The sequence below is a fragment of the Equus caballus genome, chromosome 14, assembly GCF_041296265.1.
Source record: "Equus caballus isolate H_3958 breed thoroughbred chromosome 14, TB-T2T, whole genome shotgun sequence".
In the NCBI taxonomy this organism is placed as follows: Eukaryota; Metazoa; Chordata; class Mammalia; order Perissodactyla; family Equidae; genus Equus; species Equus caballus.
In genome coordinates, this window is record NC_091697.1 from 36,746,483 (window position 1) to 36,767,102 (window position 20,620).

Consider the following 20,620-nt stretch of genomic DNA (forward strand, 5'->3'; position numbering starts at 1 on the left):
ATTTCACAGGTGCTCTGTAAGATACATAAACAAATTGACAAAGAGATTGCAGGGTGGGAGGATGCTATCTTGTTGCGTGTTTGGTCTTAACTGATGGATATTATTTTTAAAAACAGAGATATGGAGATATAAAAAATATTCCAGGTAAAAGTACAGCATAAGAAAAGGTGAGGAAACAACAACTAAAATCATACTTAATAGTGTAAGACAGAGTATTTTCCTCTTAAGATCAGGAACAAGACAAGGATGTCCACTCTTACCACTGTTATTCAACATTATACTGGAGGTTCAGGCTATAGAAATTGATCAAGAAAAAGAAAAGTCATACAGAATGGACAGGAAGAAGTAAAACTATATCTCTTTGCATATGATGTGGCCTTGAGCATAGAAAATCCTAAGGAGTCCATTAAAAATACTATTAGAACTAATAAATGAGGTCAGCAAGATTGCAGGATACAAGATCAATATACAAAAATCAATTGTATTTCTATACACTAGCAACAAACAATCCAAAAATGAAATTAATAAAACAATTCTACTTACATAGGATCAAAAAGAATAAAATACGTATAAATAAATGCAACAAAAGAAGTGCAAGACTTGTACACTGAAAAATACAAACTACTGTCGAAAGAAATTACAGAAGACCTAAATAAATGGAAAGCTATCCTGTTTATAGATTGGAAGACTTAATGTTGTTAACACGGCAATACTCCCCAAATTGATCTACAGATTAAATGCAAGCCCTGTCAACATCCCAGCTGGCTTTTTGCAGAAATGGACAAAATTGGCTGATTCTAAAATTCATATGGAAATGCAAGAGTCCCACAATAGCTCCAAAAAATCTTTAAAAAAAAGAACAACGTTGGAGGATTCATACTTCCAAATTTAAAAACTTACTACAAAACTACAGTAGTAAAAACAGTGTGGTATTGGCATAAGGATAGATAAACAGATCAGTGGAATAGACCTGAGAGTCCAGAAATACACCTTCGCATTTATGGTCAATTGATTTTCGACAAGGGTGTCCAAACAATTCAATGAGGCCAGAAAACAGTTCAGCAGATCCTCCAAATGTTCAACAGAGTTATTACATCAGCTAGCACACCAGTCCAGATGATATACTCAAGAAAAATAAAAATATATGTCAACCAAAACCTTGTATTTGAATATTCATAGCAGCATTACATAAATAGCCCAAAAGTAGAATCACCAAATGATGAATGGATAAAACAAAGGTGGTATATCCATATAATGAAATATAATTTGGCCTAGAAAAGGAATGAAGGATACATGCTACAACATGGATGAGCTTTGAAAACATGCTAAGTGAAGGAAGCCAGAAACAAAAGACCACATATGGTATGATTCCATTTATATAAATGTCCAGAATAGGCAAATCTATACAGACAGGAGATTAGTGGCTGCCAGGAGCCAGGAAGAGGAGGAAACAGGGAGTGACTGAATTACTTTTTGAGGTGATGAAAATGTTCTAAAATTAGATAGTGATGACGGTTGCACAACTCTATGAATGTACTAAAAACCACTGAGGTATATACTTGATAAGGGTGATTTTTGGTATCTGTGTATCTCAATAAAAGTGTTATTTAAAAAAGAAAAAGAGTTGGGAAGTTGAGAGTCTCTTCTTATGGAACAGACAATTTCTCAGTTTCTGTAAAGTATACAGTAGGTTGGGAGACCACGATGGATCTTGAATGACCATGTAGAGACAACTGAACAGCCACGTGATCAGACTTGCACTTAAAATTTATTCTAGAAGTAGGGAGCCTGGCCAGGAGATTGGCTTACAGGTGGCAATGTGTTAAAAGGTCACTGAAGGTGTCATCCTGTCTTCAGTGTTTTAAATTAAGATACTCTTCTTAATATGTCCACATTCTCTGTGAAAACCTTAACAAGTGACCTCGCGTTCCCCATCCTCAGACAAGGTCTCTATAACACCCTACTACAGAGTGAAATATTTCAGCCAACCTAGCTACACTCACAAAACCACCATCCTGCTTGTGATTGTTTTTCAATTGCATTGACCATGAGCTTGGACATTATTAGAAACAGATACACTTTAAACAGAAGTTTGCTTTCTAAATTATTCCTCTGGTGAAGGGATCAGACTTCACATGTACCAAGAGACAACGGAGAGGGAAAACCTGGTGAAGTGTGAACATATGTCCACGAGAAGTCAAAGAGGCAAGTATTCTAGAAAAGCATGAGAAGGGGCCCAGATAAAAATTTAACTGAAAATTAAAAGTATACATATTTAAATTTATAACTTAAAAGTATTTACAACACAATCCAAAAGTCTAAAATAGGACAATGTTTGAAAAAATTATGGTATATCCATGAGGAGATTATTATGAAGATATTGAAAATCATATCTCATATTTAATGACACAGATACATGGCCATGATTCAGTTATAAGTTTAAAAAAGTTCAATTTTTAATATAGTGTATTCCCAAGTGTCTATGTGTGTGTATATATGTATATGTATATCTTCTTATATAACATTTATATATATATCTGTATATAGATATATAGTTTTATTGACATGAAATACAGATATATATATAAATATATTTTATTCTATTCTACACCAAATAAAATTTCATTCACTTATATTTACATAATGCTATACATAAAATAATAATTTTATATGTATCAATAAAATGGTAATAGTAAGGATGAGATTATGGGTCATTTTTATTCCTTTTATTATAAGTCCTGGGGAACTAGCATGATGGATACCACAACAGCTTGGATATTAGGCAATAAAACTGTCCTTTGATGTAGCCACTTTGCAAAATGTTTTGGACGTTTCTTAAAAAGTTAAACATAAATTTACCATATGACCCAGAAGTTCCCCTCATAAGTATCTGCTCAAGAGAAATGAAAAGATATGACCACACGAAGACTTGCACATGAATGCTCATAGCAGCATTATTCATAATAGCTAAAAAATGACAACAACTCAAATGTTCATCAACAAATGAATAGATACATAAAATATGGCATATCCGTACAATGGAACACTCTTCCATAATAAAAAGGAATGCATAATGATACATGCCACAACATGGATGAATTTCCAAAACATTATTCTAATTGAAAGAAGCCAGACACAAAAGACCACATATTGTAGGATTTTATTTCTATGAAACGGGGATGGGAACAGAGATTAACTGTTAATGGGCATGATGGATCTTATTGAGGTGATGAAAGTGTTATGACGATGGTTGCACAATCTGGTAAACTTCCTAAAAAGTCACTGAATTGCACATTTAAAATGGGTAACTTACACATCAATAAAGTTTTTAGAAATTGCGCTTTAAGAATTGAGCCTTAAATCAGCAGTTAGCAGACCTGAGCAGAGATATACAAAAGCAGAAGACAGAATGACTCCCAGACCAACAAGACTTGACTCACCCTGATGAAAGTAGTAAGAAAGCTACAGAAGGAATGTGTTATCAGAATGGAGAGTGCTCAGTCGTGGGACTGTAGCTAGAGGGGGATGGCCTCGGCTTAGAGTATTGGTGTATTAGGCTTTCCCTTACTCCTGTCATGTGGGAGGTGAAGGGAGAGAAGGTTGGTGCTAAAAAGATAACTCAGCTACGAGTTACCTGAATGACTCCTCACGCACTGATTCCAGGTACCCAGTCCAAGAAAACAGTTGTTGGTTAGCTTCCCATGCACTTTGCTGCAAGATGAGGATGCACTTATGGGGATATGCGAGTCCTTCTAGACTGTGGCTTTGCTCTTTTGTAAGTTAACAAGCTTAAGATTCTGAGTACCACAGCTGTTTCTGTGACCCTAGTTAATGTTAATTCATCCCTCTAAAAAACAGGTTTCTGAGTCTATGGAGGGCCGAAAGCCTGAGTATGGAGGGTGGTGAGTTCCCCAGACTAGATGTTCCTCCAGGAGAACTAGTCTGAGTGATTGGAGACCTCCCCAGTTGGTACCTTCTTTCTTCATGTATGTTCCTAGAATGTAGTTGGCACAGCCCAGTGCAAGGTAGTAGAGCAATATTGGATAAGAAAGTAAAGACTCTGGAGTCAGACCATCTGGGTTCAAGGTCTATGGTACTGCTCACTAGCTGTGTGACTTTGGGCAAGTTACTTAACCTCTCTGTTTCAGTTTTCTCATTTACAAAACACGGATAATAACAGTACCTTCCTCATGTGATTGTTAAAAGGATTAAATGAGGTCATATATGTAAAGCACTTAGCATAGAGCTTGTTACCTAGTAAATACTCCAAGAGTAACTATTACTCCTCCGTTGGCACTCTTTTCTGCTTTTTAATTGATTTTCTTTTAATGAATATATATCATTTCAATTCATAATCAGAAAAATAATCCTATTCAAAAAAATTGAAATAAATATGACTTCTTTTAAACCAGGAAAGAGAGAAGAGTAAAGAAAAGAGACAGAGGAAGGAAGAGGAAAAGAAGGAACGATCCAAAAATGCTAATAAGGGACATTTTAGAAGTACAGGATGTGGAAACTCAGGTCTTTCTACCTAATACAAGCCATCTGGTGAGCTCAGCTGAACAAGCCCTACCAAGATTTTTCTCATGGCGTTCTTTTGCCACTGTTGATCCCATGCTTCATCTTAGCAGACAAATGAGTGGATTTGCCCTACACAGAGCAGAGACAGTCAGTGGAAGGAGCTGAGAAGAATAATTTAATGGCAAAAGTGAGGAGTGATTAAGGGTGAAAGACAGCAAGGACCTCCTCCCCACGTTCTTCTCCATCCTCTCAGTGTTGGAATCTAAGTCTGGTTTTAGACAAAGCTCACGCAGAGCAGAAACCATAGATGCGGTTCCCTTCCCCAGTCCCAAAGGCTCCCGATCAGTCTTGTTGGCCTTGTGTAGGAGCTTCCAAACCCCTACCCATGGTTTAATTAATTTTCTGAAAAAAGTGATCGGTTGACATGACAGCAATAAACATAAAATTCCATTAATTAATACAGAGACATCAGTGTCCATGTTCTTTCTCAATTACACATTCAGATGCAGCCACCTTGGTACTGGCATCATTTTGGTCACGGAGCCCAGAAAGGGCCATTACAACGGAAGGAGGACCGCAGGTGGGTGGCGGGTGGCATCTGCACTTACACTGAGATAATCAACTTGGAGGAATTCACACTCCAAAGGCACTCCCCAGAGAAGGGTTTTAGAGACCTCGATGAAAGGATTGAAATGTGGTTGGGTGCGGCATTTTCATTTTGCTGATGGCCTGGAAGGGAACTATCAGCTTGATGAATACAGAGCTTCCCTTGGGCTCCAAGACACACTCTTCGCACTGGCTTTCCCAGCCTTCTTCCCTTGCTCCCATCTTCATTGTTCTCTCTCTCTCTCTCTTTTTCCCCCTAACTACAGTCTTCAATTTCATGTTAATTCAGAAGAGAGTCAAAGGGGAACAAAAAGCAATCTTTGCTACTTCTACTCAAGTAAAAACCCTAAAGGGACTACAGCTCCCATCGAGGAACATGCTTTAGGGCCTGGAGACAAAGCAAAATGTTCTCATGAACACTCAGAGGTTAGGTCCTGGAGATAAAGCGATGTGATTAAATCTTGATAGATTTTTATATTAAGAGTGAAAGAGCTGGGGGAAGCTCTTGTTTGCCTGGTTACAAAGAGTGCCGTTGGCAATCCCTGCTTAATCAGGATCTTGATGAGCATATTTTCCCTCTCAGGACTGAGACACCAAGGAAGAGTCTATTTGAGGCAGCCTCGGGCCCATTCCCATGTGGTGGCCCCATCCCTGTCACTTCACCGGACCCTGCCTTGAGAAACAGCTGTTTCGTTGTTCCAGTTATCTTATGATAAGTGTTTGTGACTTCAATTTGAAGGTTATGAAAATAAAACCCTAACCCCACCCAGCCCCAGAGTAACAAAGTTGATTATTGTTAAATGTCTTCCATATCTTTGTAGGGAAGTATTATTCCCTTATTAATAAATTAATCATCTTTTCCACTTTAAGGAGGAAGAAACAAAGACCCAAAGAGTGAAGTAATTTGCCCAAGGTCACTCCCCAGATGGATTACAGGTCCCTAACAGATGCACAGTGTTCAGAACCAGGAGGGAATGGAATAGGGTGAGCTGAAATGAGAGCATGATGTCTGGACACTGGGGCTGGGTCTCAAGACTCCAGGCTTTGAGGTTGGTGGTATTAAGATAGGGAAGATTCTTTATTACTATTTATTTCATGTCAGTATATTTCAAAAGGTTGGAAAGAAGGTGACTGCTCAGGACTGAAAAGTACAGAGGTACACAGATAGAAATTAAATAGTAAAGGTCATAATGGCGTGATTTCAGATTCAGATGTACTCTGGTTACAAAAAATAAAGAGAAAAGAAAAGGTCTTAAGCTGATATAAAGGACTGAAATTAATGCTGAGAAAGGAGTCAAAATATTCAATTCTAGCCCCAGGTCCCATCACCAACTTGCAGAGCAATCCTGATCATTTCACTTAACCTTCTCGTCCACAATTCTTTCATTCATATAAAGGAGCTCAGTCATCCCTGCTCTATTGTCAAGGTTGATATAAGATAAGAGCCAAATGGCATCTATCTAGCCGAGAGCCCCATACAAACTTCAAATGGACCCAGCTATGTGGTAGCAGTTGGATGGCCTACCACTTAGAGAATAATGGCTAATGTTAGTAAGTTTCTAATATGTGCCAGGCACTAGGCTATTGTACTTTGCAAATTATCCCCATTCAGTATCCAAATACTGTATGAAGTAAGTGCTAGCACTGCTCTAGATTGGAAGATGAGGAAGCTAAGACTCAGAGAAGTAAAGATTCTTGCCTGAGAGTCACAGGACCGGTAGTTGGCAGAGGGAGGATCCAAAGCTAAATTTGTCTAATTCTGGAGCTCAAGCACTCACACACTAGGAATTAATTCTATATGGCAAAAGCACTCCAATGCAATTCAAACAAGCTGTAGCACATCTCCACTGAACACGATATGAAAAACACCAAGTTGGAACATTCTCATATAAGAGGAATAGAACTTCTAGTCCTGAAAAATCCCATCAGTATGGTCTCCGGGCCCCCCTCTCAGGCTGGAGCCTGCAGGCAGAGTGGAGGGGTTTGTTGAACGAGGCGCGACGTGAGACAGACACAGCCCTGAAGCAGCCCTACCACTCCACAAATCAGCGATGGCTCCCTCCGCGTGAGTTCATTCCAAACAAATCCATTAAAAGCACTATCTTAATGAATATTTTATACAGTTATGACAGAGTGAGTCCCACTTAGGAGGAGCTCTTCCTAAAGGCTGAGACAATGAACTACTAAAATAGCCAACTAATCACCAAGGCCAATAGAAATCTGGTCAGGGGACATGATAATTTTACACAAAGTAAAAAAGGAAAGTCATATACTCCCTTCTTGCTGATTTAAGAATCCTTTTTTTAAACTCTACCTAACATGTTCAAGTACTGCCATCCATCAGCGAAAGGCACCTATTTGTATAATTAATTTGTTTCTCCTTGGCCTCTTCATAGATTCCGAAGAAAGTCAATGTGTGTATTTGTTTGTTTGTTTTTCTTAAATTAGATCTATTTCTGAACCCTTAGCAAACAGGCACACACACAAATGCATAAACAGGTCTTAGCCTGCTTCTCCTAGAAGTAGAAAGTGAGGAGAATCCTAAGGGACAAATTGAATGGCATCCTGTGTACTATGCCACTTCTCTAAGTCTTGCGTCTCTCCCAGAAAAACATGGTGTAGTTCAAGGACTTTGGAGTGAAAAAGGGCTGAGCATAGAAGACAGGGAACAAACCAGTGGACTATCTGTAAAATGCAACTTGCAGATGCGTTCTGTTTGTTCTGCCAGTGTTGGCGTGCCTACTGTTTTTAAGAAATTTTAATTCATTGTTAACATTAAAAATTTCAAGATTTCACAAATATTTCTGGGTTCCTGACTTCTCTTGAACAATTAGGAGATCTGGCATGACAGGGCCTGCATTCCTGCACAGTGACAGCCAGCTGGAGCCAAGTCACAGCTCATAGAGGAGCCAGTCCCCCCAGTTCCCAGCCCCCATCATGTTTCCCTGACAGGAAGACACAATAAGTTGCCATTTGTCATTACCCTTGAGTGGCTATTTTCTTACAGTTGAAAGGAAAGCACAGGCACACAGACCAGTGGAACAGAATATAGAGCCCAGACATAAACCCATGCATATATGGTCAACTAATTATTGACAAGGGTGCCAATAAACACAACGGGGAAATAACAGTCTCTTCAATAACTGGTGCTGGGTAAACTGGATATCCACATGCAAAAGAATGAAAATGGACCACTATGTTACACCACTGACAAAAGTTAACTCAAAATGGACCAAAGACTTAAATGTAAGACCTAAATCTGTAAAACTCCAAGAACAAAACATAGGGAAAAAGATCCTTGACACTGGTCTTGTCAATGCTTTCTTGCATAAGATACCAATAGCAAAGGCAAGAAAAACTAAAATAAGCAAATGTGACTACATTAAATTAAAGAGCTTCTGTACAGCAAAGGAAACAATAAATTGAAAAGACAACCTATGAATGGGAGAACATATTCACAAATCATATATCTGATAAAGGATTAATATCTAAAATACATAAAGAACTCATAAAATTCAATAGCAAAAAAGAAAATAATCCTTTTAATTTAAAATTTTAAAATGGGCAAAGGACCTGCATAGATCTTTTACCAAAGAAGGCATACAAATGGACAATACATATGTGAAAAGATGCTCAACATCATTAGTGATCAGGGAAAATCAATCAAAACCACAATGAGATATCACTTCACACCTGTTAGAATGGCTATTATCAAAAAGACAAGAGATAACAAGTGTTGGCAAGGATGTGAAGAAAAGGGAGCCCTCATACACTGTTAGTGATGATGTAAAATGTTACAGCCATTATGGAAAGCAGTATGGTAGTTCCTCAAAAAATTAAAAATTGAACTAACAGATGAGCCAGCAATCCCACTCCTGCGTATGTATCTGAAGGAACTGAAATACACCCATGTTCATTATAGCATTATTAATAATAGACAAGTTATGGAAACAACCTAAGTGTCTATCAATGGATAAGGAAGACGTGGTATATATACATACAATGGAATATTATTCGGCCATGACAGAGAAGGAAATCCTGGCCATTTGCAATGACGTGGATGGATCTTGAGGGTATCATGTTAAGTGAAATAAGTCAAACAGAGAAGTTAAATACTGTATGATATCACTTATATATGGAACCTAAAAAGGCTGAATCTGTAAAAACAGAGAGTAGAATGGTGGTTACCGGGGCTGGGGGATGGCAGAATGGGGGAGACAATGTCTAAGGGTACAAACTTGCAAGTAGTAGATAAATAAGTTCTGGAGATCGAACACACAGCATAGCGATTACAGTCAACAATCCTGTATTATAAACTTCAAAGTTGCTAAGAGACTAGATCTTAACTGTTCTCACCACAAAAAAGAAATGACAATTATGTGACATGATAGAGGTGTTAACTAATGCTACTATTGTAATAATATTGTAATATATAAATGTATCAAACCAACACATTGTACACCCTATACTTATACAATGTTATATGTCGATTATATCTCAATTAATCAATTTAAAAAGAAAGGAAAATGAAATATTTTTTGTACCCACGTCTGTATCTAAAGTGGGAAAATGAGTGGCAGACTGGGACAGCCACGTATTGGAAGAAGAGTGGGAGAAAATCTAAAGCCTGATTCTGAGTAAGAGTGAGGACTAGGCACTTGCGTTTGATATGCAAACCAACACAAGCTGGTTTAACTTGAGGTTCTCACCTGGCCCTGTGGGCATTTGAAAATGACATCCTTGCCTGAAGTCACTGAAGACCTTTGAAAATTGGTTTTTACCCCCATAGTTTTCATTCCCATCATTCTGGGTGCCTTCCTTCATACTTGGCACAGTGCCAGGCATATAGTACGCACCGAAAAATGAAATGCATTTTGAAGTAAAATTATATTGTGCCCTTTTACCCTCCCCAATTGATTTCTGTGTACCAGCTACCCCACACCACCATCCTCCCTTCTTAGTTTAAGAATTCTGTTACAGCCTTTCTGCTCTAAAGCTTTATTCAGGACCAGTCCGACTGGAAAGGACCTGGTAAAGGAATCACATGGAGAATTTGGTGGCTGGTTGATAGAGTACTTACTTGGGGACCAGCCAAACTTAGATTTCAATTCCAGCTTTACCACTCATGGTCTTAGCTTGGGTTTCCCTAAAGCAGAGCCTGAGATGAAGGGGTGTGTGTAGGTAGTTTATTGGGAAATGTGATCTCCCAAATAAGGGGCGGGGAAGTAAACAGGAAAGGAGAAAACACCAATACCAGGAAGTATTAACTGCTGCAGGTGAGTGGTTACTTCACACAGAACCCTCTGAAGAGTCTTATGGAATGTGTGTCAGAACTGTCAGCCAGGGACAAAAGCCTTTCTCCATCGGCCACTGCCCCCATTGGCAGAAGGTTGCCCCATGATGTATTAACGTCCCCATGCGGCCAAAGGAAGCCAGAGAGAAGCACATAAGGTGATGTGGTAGCCTTGCCTGGCTTTAGTGGCAAGAGCAAGATGTGAGGTGGTGTACAAAGGGTATCCTATACAATGACTGCGGTCAAATACTTCATTTCTGGAAACCTCAGTTTCCCCTTCTACAAAATGGGCTAACACAAGTGCTTCCCTTTTAGGAATGTAGGGAGGATATAATGAAATAATCCATGTAAAGCTCATTGCAAAATGCCCAGCACATAGTGCATGCTATAAAAGGCCATTTGTAATACAAGCTCTTACCTCCAGGACTGTGCACTATGGAGGCCCTTTATCTGAGAGCTCTACAGCAATGATCAGTGAAATCAAACACTGAGCATTATGATCTCAGCATTCACTTAGCAAGAGATTGCAAACTGGCTGCTGCTAGGCCAATTCTGTCCCATAGATATGTATTCTTTTGCCCCCTTCCACAATAAATATACATATATATATCTATATGTATACGTATATGTCTATTTAACAGAAATTGGTTTCCAACGTTTAAAAATCAGAAAAATGTATATAAAATTCAGATTTCCAGCTTCCCTTGAAAAATGGAAAGATCCGATCCCACCAAGCTGGCATTCCCACTGTTAGCTGGAGCTGAGTAGTGGTGACCCTTTCAGATGGGACATGTTTTCTCCAATTTGCCATTATCCCCTCCGAGTCCATTTCACTCCTTCATGACTTGTTGCCCTCATGGACTTTTAGATTTCAAACCCCTGAACTGATACTTAACCTAGAAAGACAGGGTCCCTGGAAACCCCTCCAGTACCCAAGGAGGAAAAATGCCAGAAATGACAAGGCCTTTGTTTTTCAGTGAGACAGCTGAAGAGCCACTCTGGAGGCCCGTGGACCTCAGCATCCTGTGTTGGAGAGCTAAGTGAATCCTGCTGAGGCGAGAGTGTGTGGTTCCAGCGAGTCTGGCTATTACCAACCTGAGGCTGAGGTCACCCCAGCTGCTCCCGGCGTCTGCAACTCTGTTTATTTCATTCTGCTTCATACCAGAGATTTATTTTTATGAAGAGTGAACATTTTTTGTAACATTCCCTCATTTAACCTTCATTATCAAAGTCTCTGCCCAAAGCCCATATAAGCACCATTATTGCCCATATAACATTTTCCAACATAAACCATTTAAGGTATTTTTTCCATTCTTATTTATTTCTCTTCCGTTACATTTCATTTGAAATGTGCATGGGGGAGAATGTGTCTTGTTTTTATGTTGTCTCATACAGACCATAAGCCCTAATGGTGGGGGCTGCCTATTTTGGAGGTTAATAAGCAATGGTGACATTCATCATATGGAACAAACAACCAGGATATGTTGGCCTCTTAAAAAGAGTACTAGAAAGGAGTTGTGTGTGACCGGGGAAATTGAAAGGAAAATCACCCGGCTTCTTTGTCTTTTCTGAAAGTCAAGAAAAGAAGAAACATGATGGCTCCAAAAACGGTAGCCAGGAAGATTAAAAGCACAGTGTTGTAATATTACTCCTCAAATCACCCATTAATATGCAAATTCTCCAAGGAGAGTGATAGCATGTGTATCCCTGGATCTCCAGTATCTGGCCAAGGTCTAGTACAAAGTGGGTAATTTAACAAAAGTTTGAACTTGATTTTAAGAAACTCGATTCAACTGACTTAAGAAAAAATGGCAATATATTGACTTATACAGTTGAAAAGTTCAAGATCTTTAGGTATCTCTGTATGCAAGAACTAAAACAATGTATTTAGGATTCATCTCTCTCTCTCTCCCTCTTACTCCTTCTGCCTTTCTTTCTATTGGTTTTATTTTAAGCAGATTCTCTTCTGTTGGTAGTCAGCTGTTCACCAGGAAGCTCTAGGCTTACATTCCTACAAGCTCAGTAACTCTAGTAAGAAGGAAAGAGAGAAGAAAGAAGGAAGGAAGGAAAGAAGAAGAGAGGGAGAGAAGTAAGGAAAGAAGGAAGGAAGGAAGGAAGAAACAAAGAAGGGAGGGAGGGAAGGAAGGAAGGAGAAAAGAAAGGAAGGAGAAGGAAAGAACAAGCTTCTTTTTTCCAGCAGTTCCATCAGTTTGGGTCTCTGAATAAATCACTATGGTCAGAGGTAAGAACTACATGGATTGGAAGGCCAACCCTACCCACCAGGACTGAGATTGGCCAAGGTGAAGTGCATGCTGGGCGGGCACAAGCAGAAGAGGTACATCACAGAAGCCATGGGTGATGCTGTTGCATGAAGAGAACCTCAGGAGTCAGGAGTCCTGGGCACTTCGTTCCAGCTCTGGAGTAACCAGCAAGGAAGTCTTGTAAATTCAATTTAATTCATTGTGATAAACATGTACGTATCTTACTACATGTTAGGACTGTGCTAACACCTAAGAAAGCAAAGTTGCAAAGCTATTGACAATGATCAACAAATCTACCAACTGGCAGGGGCCACAGCTACAAAAACAAATTGTTAGGACACCTTGTGCTAGAAAAAAATAGTAGAAGTATGTGCGAGGTGCAGAGGTATCTTTGAATTCCCCTAGAAGCAGAACCTGAGAATTGGATTTGAGCACAAGTGATGGATGTTTGGAAGGCAATCTAGGAATCCCAAGTAGAGTAATGGGGAAGTGAGTCAGGGAAGGGAAGGATGCCAGTATAGGGGGGAATATTATACTATAATTATACATATAATTATGGCTTATAATAAATAATATACATATTATAGTTACCATCTATAATATATAACATATTATATATAATATATAATATTATCTATAATTACCGCCTGTAAGAAACACTATATTATAGTTATCACATATATCATTACATAATAATATATATTATATACTATAGTTGTAACTATCCAAATTACCACTTGGAGCAAGTAGAACTTAATGTGCTGGGAACTCTGGGAGCCAGTGTAGAACATACGCCTTAGAATCATTTGACAGGCAAACGTGGGGCTGATGGTAAGGAAACTGTGGTACTCATATATGAATTCCTGTGTACCACTGGAAAAGGCTGCTGGAGTACAGGACAGTAATTCCCCAGGCATTTCTGGCCTGCCATATGTGTGGACAGAGCAGGCTTCAAAGGCCAGGGAAAGCCCTCAGGCAAAGAGATGCAGATGCCGGGGTGGCAGTCAGACCAACTGCACCGAAATGGTAGGGCCTGGGGGTTACGGGCAGGGCAGTGACAGTAACTGATCTTTGGGTAGAAGTCATTTTGCTGCTCTTTTCTAAAATAAGGAAATTGGACCTGAAAATCTCTGAGGGCCTAATCAACACTAAAACCCTAAGATGCAAGACTCAGTCTAACAATCTTATGTTTTATACTTCTGTGTCAATGTGTCTCAGGCTGGTTTTAAAACAATCTGAAAATGCCTGGGAAATGGGTGGGTGGTGGGAGGTGGAGGCAGCTGGGAGAATGATAAGGTTAATGATTTTTGTGGTCAAAAGTCCAGGACTTCACATGAAAACGTATCCATCAAAACAGCCTAACTTGCTCAGAAAGGATCTGCTTACATTTAACCCCATGATCTCAGCCCCTGCCCACGCTGTGGGGCTGCTTATCATCAGAGGACCCTCAAGCCTGTGGATTCATAGAGACGATAACTGAGGTTGTGGTGTGGTTATAGCTCCTGGATCTTCAGACTCTGGACCAAGTGCTCTCCCCTCTGCATGGCCAGGGACAGGAACCAAGAGGTGGTTGTAGCAAACCAGGCTTTATAGACGAAAGTGATTTTTTCTGTATGGGGCTTAGTCCTATACCACCTTCACACTTCCAAAGCTTGCTCCCAACACAGGGAGCTTGGTTATATTTGTTCATATTATTTTTAGCATTTCCTATCCTTGCAAGTGCTTTAGTGGCTGTTATGTAGACAGAGTCCCAAAACATTTTTGCAACAGGTCCGTGGCTCTATGACTCCTCATTCCAACACAACCTGATTTCCCAAAAATCTGCCTGTAAAACCCAAACCCCTGTGAACCCACACTGGGCCCCGTGCTGGAGCATGTGAGTTCCCAGGGGCAGGTTTATCTTCTTCTAATTTCTTGAGATGTGTTCTGGTAAATTAGATCTCTTCCCTATTTTTTCCCCTCTTTTTCTTTTTCCATTCCATAGAACACCACTATTGTTGCTTCTGAATGAAGCCTGAGAATTGCATTACATTGCAAAGGAGGGAGCATTTAAAGTGGTAAGTCTGAGGATGGAAAAAATGAAAATCATATAATCCAATAATGAACCACGACAATGGAGGGGAAACTCTTCCTGAAGCGCTCTTGACAATGAACATCTCCAGATGCCCATGTGCTCAACTCATTAGAAAGAATCGCATTTCTCTCTTGGTCAAGCACAGGACCAAATTCTTTGTACTCAAGTCCTCAGTCTGCACACAATATTGGATGGCTTGCTGTTGTTTTCCTCGCTTCGCTCAGGCAATTTTCCTAGAAAAGGACTTAATTTAGCAGATTTGGGGGGTGATTTGAGTACTGTTGTGCACTGTATGTTTTTTTGGAAGTGGAGAAAGGACACCCTTTTCATGGACGAATTTGACGCTAAAATAACCACCCAATTTCTATGGGCTTCTCTCAAGTCCTAGCACTTACCTCTAGGAGAAGAATTACCTCTAGAAAAAGAAAGAGTTATTGTAACTCAGTGGCTGAGAGAAATTGAAATGGAAATGATGTTCCTTGAATTAGGGTTTAATTTTGGTCGATAATAATAAAAGCTAGCTTTTGAGAGGTTGATTTGTGTTAGGCATGGGTCTGCGTGCTTTACGTGTATTAATCCAATCAAACCTAAAAAAGAATCATAAGGAAAATGCTAATAGTGTCTCTATTTAACAGATTAGGAAACTGATCATTTCTTCCTCTTTTCTTATATCCTACAGAAGAAATGCTAGAAACAACAACTCTAACTACTACCACCATTGTTATTGCTACTAAGATGAATATTTAAAGCACAGGAATTGGCCTGTCAATTTAACTAGTTACTAAGCATTATTGAATACCCAATGTCTAAAACAGTGCTAGATATTGGCATTATTCGTAAAAATAAGAGAAACAAGAAATTACTCTCAGATACATCCCAATAGTGTAAGGACATAAGACAGTACCTTGGGAACAACTGCATGCAGTGAGCTTCCTTCAAGAAAATACGATTGTTGCTTAATGCTGTAGCTAGAAGGAAAAACAGAGAAAATAAAAACTTTGGTATTCTTAACTAAATTCTTACCCAAAGTTGACATGTATTTCAGACTAAAATGTATGAATAATATCCTTAGAGAGCCTCAAAATAAAAGTGTTTCACATGTGTCAAGCACCTTTGTTAATAGAGGTTCATAAGAAAGGGATGCTTTTTTGAAAAAAAAAAAAAACCAGCAATAAAAATGAACTTTTGTTTTTTTTCTTTGCTTTCTTTAACTAGGAATAAGTACTAATTTGGGGGATATTTTATGCTCATATTGCAAATAAAGTACATAAAAAGAAGATGCATGTATACAGTCATTTTCCAGAAATTAAAGACATGTTGATATTTCCCTGACTCATGTTTTGGACACTGTTAATGCCATTATTTTGACTACATAAAAATTTCTTCATGTAAAAGGGATCATTTCCTTGGTGTGTAAAGAGTTTTTACAAACCAGTAAGAATTAGGTCAATAAACAACACAACAAGAATAACAATAAAGCAAACTAATATAAATAATGCTAACACGCAACCCAACAGAAAATGGGCAGAAGACATGAACAAAAAGTTCACAATAAAATAAATACTTTGCTTTATAAGTATATGAAAAAATGCTCAACTTCAGTTAAAGCAAGTAATAAGACATCATTTTGGCCTATCAGTTAACATTTGCAAGACACTATCATGGAACATATATTTTGTTGGCCCTAGATCGTAATAAACATTGTAGGTAGCTCAAATGTTAGTCTCAGTGCTCTTCATAAACAGTACAATTGTTTCTTCCTTTTATTCTTCTTTTACACCAGGCTGTGCTTTTTCTCAGTGTGGCCTCTTCAAATTTCCCCTCCACCAACAAAGTTGGCTATGTCTGCACAGAATTCCTATTCCAAATAGTTGACTCAAAATATTTTGGACATCCTATATCAGAGAAGAAAAGTCCCAGGTATCTGAATCCCTATGTAGAGAAAGGTACAACCAGCTGTCTCATGAGGGTACTATCATTAAGCCCTTAGATTTAAGTGCAGTATTTCCACAGTTACCAATATTCTTTGAAAATACCTCCCAGATTAGATTGGCAAAGCTATCCTTTGCTCCTAAACACCAGTCAACAGGGGAACAAAAAGAGAAGGAGGAGGCCATTTAAATGAGTTTGATTGTCTATTTGAATAAATTTTGAAAACTATATGGATTATTTTATCCATGAAATTTTTATCCATATTATCTTTTTTAACTTGAATGTAAAATGTTTAATATAAATAATAATGCTCTTTAATGATCCTTTATATATCTTTTCACATTTAATTCTCGTGATAACCCTATTACATACTATTATTCCCAATGTACACATGAAGAAGCTAATGTTTAGACAGATTAAAGAATTTGTCCAAAATCACATGATTACTAAGTGACAGAGCTTTGATTGAATCCCAGGCAATCTCTTTCTAAAACCTGGATTCTTGAGCACTCTATTATTCCATCTATAACCTTCTGCCATGTCCAGAAAATAATTTTGTTTGCCCTCACGCTGTGGAACAGGATGTATTTCCATAGAGATGAATTTCCTTTCTTAGACTCTACTGCTCCTCTGGGTAAGACTGGAATTCAGTGATGTTTAGAGAGGGCAAAGGGCATCTTCTCTGTGCTTTCCTCACCTCTAAGTTCTCCCAGTGGGCCAGCTCTAAATGCTTCTCTTGGTTGGATGTACTCTAAAATGCTCTCTTTCATCTCTGCTTCTAGAATACTAATCAGCCCAAATCATCAAGCAAAATTCTCTGTTAAAAGAAAAAAAAGAGTAGACCAAGTCCAGGAGTATCATTCAGAGGTTGGGCCAAGACCAAGGGAATAAGCCGAAAGTCTATCATGTGCCATGGCCTCTTCACAGATACTTTCTACATGGCCTATGAATTTACAATAAAACCAATAGGGAAAAATTTCAGAGGAATAGATTTCAGCTCCATCTGGACTGAGCTTATTAATAATTGCAGTTCTCTCAGGAAGAAGTGAGATCCCCTGTCACTGGAGGTATGCAAGCAGAGGACAAATAACTACTTGGCAGAAATGTAAAGGAGTCTTAAAAATGAAGTGAAGAGTTATACTAGTTCAGAAGTTTTCAACTTTGCTTTCTGATTCATTGTTGTGGCCACAATGTTGTACATTACAGGTAATTTGTTACTACCGATATAGAACAATATTTGTCATTGATTTTTTAAATATATAAATTAAAGTGTCTCTGTATCAGTTTCTTGATTACAATTAATAGAAACTATTGGACAGATATGACATAGCTAAGAGAATTGAAAGAAAAGAATTGCACACACCCACAAACCAAATTATCTTTGTAGCAAGTAAACTTGACTGACCTACCTCAATGGGAGATTCTTATCCTTGTCTACATTATTCTTCCTTTTGTTGAGACAGAGTGAAAGTTGAGAACAATTGCATGCTTGGTCTTTAAGATTTCCTCCAAGCCTGAGACACAATGATCCTGTGATTCTGAAGGACAGGGGAACAATAGCACAGAGCAGAGCTGTTCCAGTCTCAGATCCAAATTGAGCTGTTTGAGGGCACAACTAATTGGTCATGTTGCTAAGGCTGAGTCTCTGCAACTTATGACACTAGAATGGTAGGCTGGCACCTTTGGTTCCCTCTGAGGGTGTTGCAAGGGATAAAACAATGGGATTACTTCATTTCTGGAAGAGTCAGGCCACCTGTGTGAGACTCAAACAGAGAAATCCAGAAAGAGAGTGAGAGATCATTTCCCTAGTACTGCTACCTGGGGTTAGACTAAGGACCTACCTGAGGAAGTTCTCTTAGCCAAGCATGAGGTATGTGTATATGTGTGTAGGGTGAATGGGTAGGGAGATTGAGATAAACTTTATAAAATGAAGTGCCTAGCAGCAAGCGAGGGTCCGGGACTCAAGGGCACATGGAATTACTATGCACCTGGGGCCTGAGGTACAGCTGCATTACTGCAGCAGTGACAGTGGTGTCTAAGGTGTAGCCATGTGCTGATCATCCATAGAACTGAAGTCTTGGTCTCTGAGACTTACTGTGCTGACTTCAGATGGGGAGCAGGACACAGCAACGGTATGGGCGCAAAGATGACAGGGTGTACCACTAGCCTGGGCCCAGGGGGTGTGTCACAGCAGGGTAACCTTGAGGGATGGAGGGCCGAAGTCCCAACTCAGACCCCATCAGGCAGGGTGCAGAGCAGCAGCAATACAGCCCTGGTGATGGCAAGTTATATCTATAATTCAAGATCCGTGGGGGAGAGTACAGAGCACGAGCTGCACAGCCCCAGTGATGGAGTTTCAAAGGCATGACTTAGGACCCAGGAGGCAGGGAGAAGTGCAGAGGCAGCTCCAACCCCATAGATGGCAAGGCACTGTGGTATCCCAATCAGGGAGAGCAGGCACAGCAACTTGGGCCCCTGGGAGCAAGTCTAAACGCAGCAACAGCTCTAGCCCAAGGGAAGAGATGTAGTCTCAGGAAATCTGGGTAGCTCCATTGGTTGAGTTCAGCATCAGTGAAAACTGTAGGGGTCCTCACTAGCAATGGCTGCAGATGCCACAAAAGTGACAAAGATTTCTGAGGTCCTTGTGTTCTCCTTTTCCATGGGATGAAATCCCTCTGAAGGGATCCCTCTTGGCACCAAGCCACTCCAGACTGAGGGTTGGGGTGATGCAGGTAAAATGTTTTCTACACTTCTCTATGGTGCCATCCTCAGTTTTCAAACTCCCCAGGGTTTCTGCTGCTATGTCACTGTAGTCCAGAGCTCTCCCAGAGCTATTTTTGTTGGTTTGCAGTTATCTGTTGTTTTAGTCATTTTAGTGAGAGAGACAAGTGTTTGAACTTCCTAGTCTGACATCTTCCTTATGTCTCACTTCGTGAAATTTCAAATATATATATATACAATTTTTGACTGTCAATTATACCTTAATAAGGCTGAAAGAAAAAATACATTCTTTAGGTAGAAAAAGTATATCAGACTGAAACTTGGACCTACACCAAAAAATGATGAATGCTGGAAATGGAATAAAGGAAAATAAAATTGAATTCATTTTTTTCCTTTAATTGCTCTGAAAGATACCTGATTAAAGCAAAAATAGTAGCAATGCATTGTGTATGTGCAGCATATGTAACTGAAAGCACAAATGGTGGGAGGGAGAAATATTGGAAATATATTGTTATAAGGTCCTTACACTACACATGAAGTGATATATTATTTGAAGCTAGATTCTAAGTAAAGATGTATATTTTTAGACCCTAGGGCATACACTACAATTATTTTAAGAGAACACATTATAAATGAGTAATAGAGGAGATAAAATAAAATCATCAAAAGATGCTTAATCAACAAGAGAAAAGGCATTAAAAAGGAGGGTGGAAACAAAGAACTGAAGGAAAGAATAGAAAACAACTAGCAAGATGATAGATTTTAACCCAGACAAACATATAATAACATTAAATGTGCATAGTTTAAAGACAACAATCAAAAGACACATATTACCATATTGGATTAAAAAACGAGATGCCAGGGCCAGCCTCGTAGTGCAGTAATTAAGTTCACTCACTCCACTTTGGTGGCTGGGAGTTCACAGGTTGGGATCCCAGGCTCAGACCTACACACCGCTCATCAAGCCATGCTGTGGCAGTATCCCACATGCAAAATAGAGGAAGATTGGCACATATGTTAGCTCAGGACCAATCTTCCTCACAAAAAAAAAAAAAAGAGGAACAGAGAAAGATACACCATACAAATACTACAGAAAAGAAGTTGGAGTAGCTATATTAATATCAGACAATTTAGAATTTAGAAAGATTATCAAGGATAAAAATGGGAGAATATGTAAAGATAAAAACGTCAATATTCTAAGAAGATAAAACA

General features: G+C 39.1%; 1 long non-coding RNA gene across 1 annotated transcript in view; it reads right to left on the reverse strand.

Annotated features, from left to right (window-relative positions):
* The window catches only part of LOC138917444 (uncharacterized), a 427,142-nt gene that overhangs the window by 55,136 nt on the left and 351,386 nt on the right, over positions 1-20,620 (reverse strand). The window contains exon 5 of the long non-coding RNA XR_011425475.1: positions 15,660-15,723. This is a non-coding gene — a long non-coding RNA (uncharacterized lncRNA). The remainder of the gene's footprint in view (positions 1-15,659; positions 15,724-20,620) is intronic.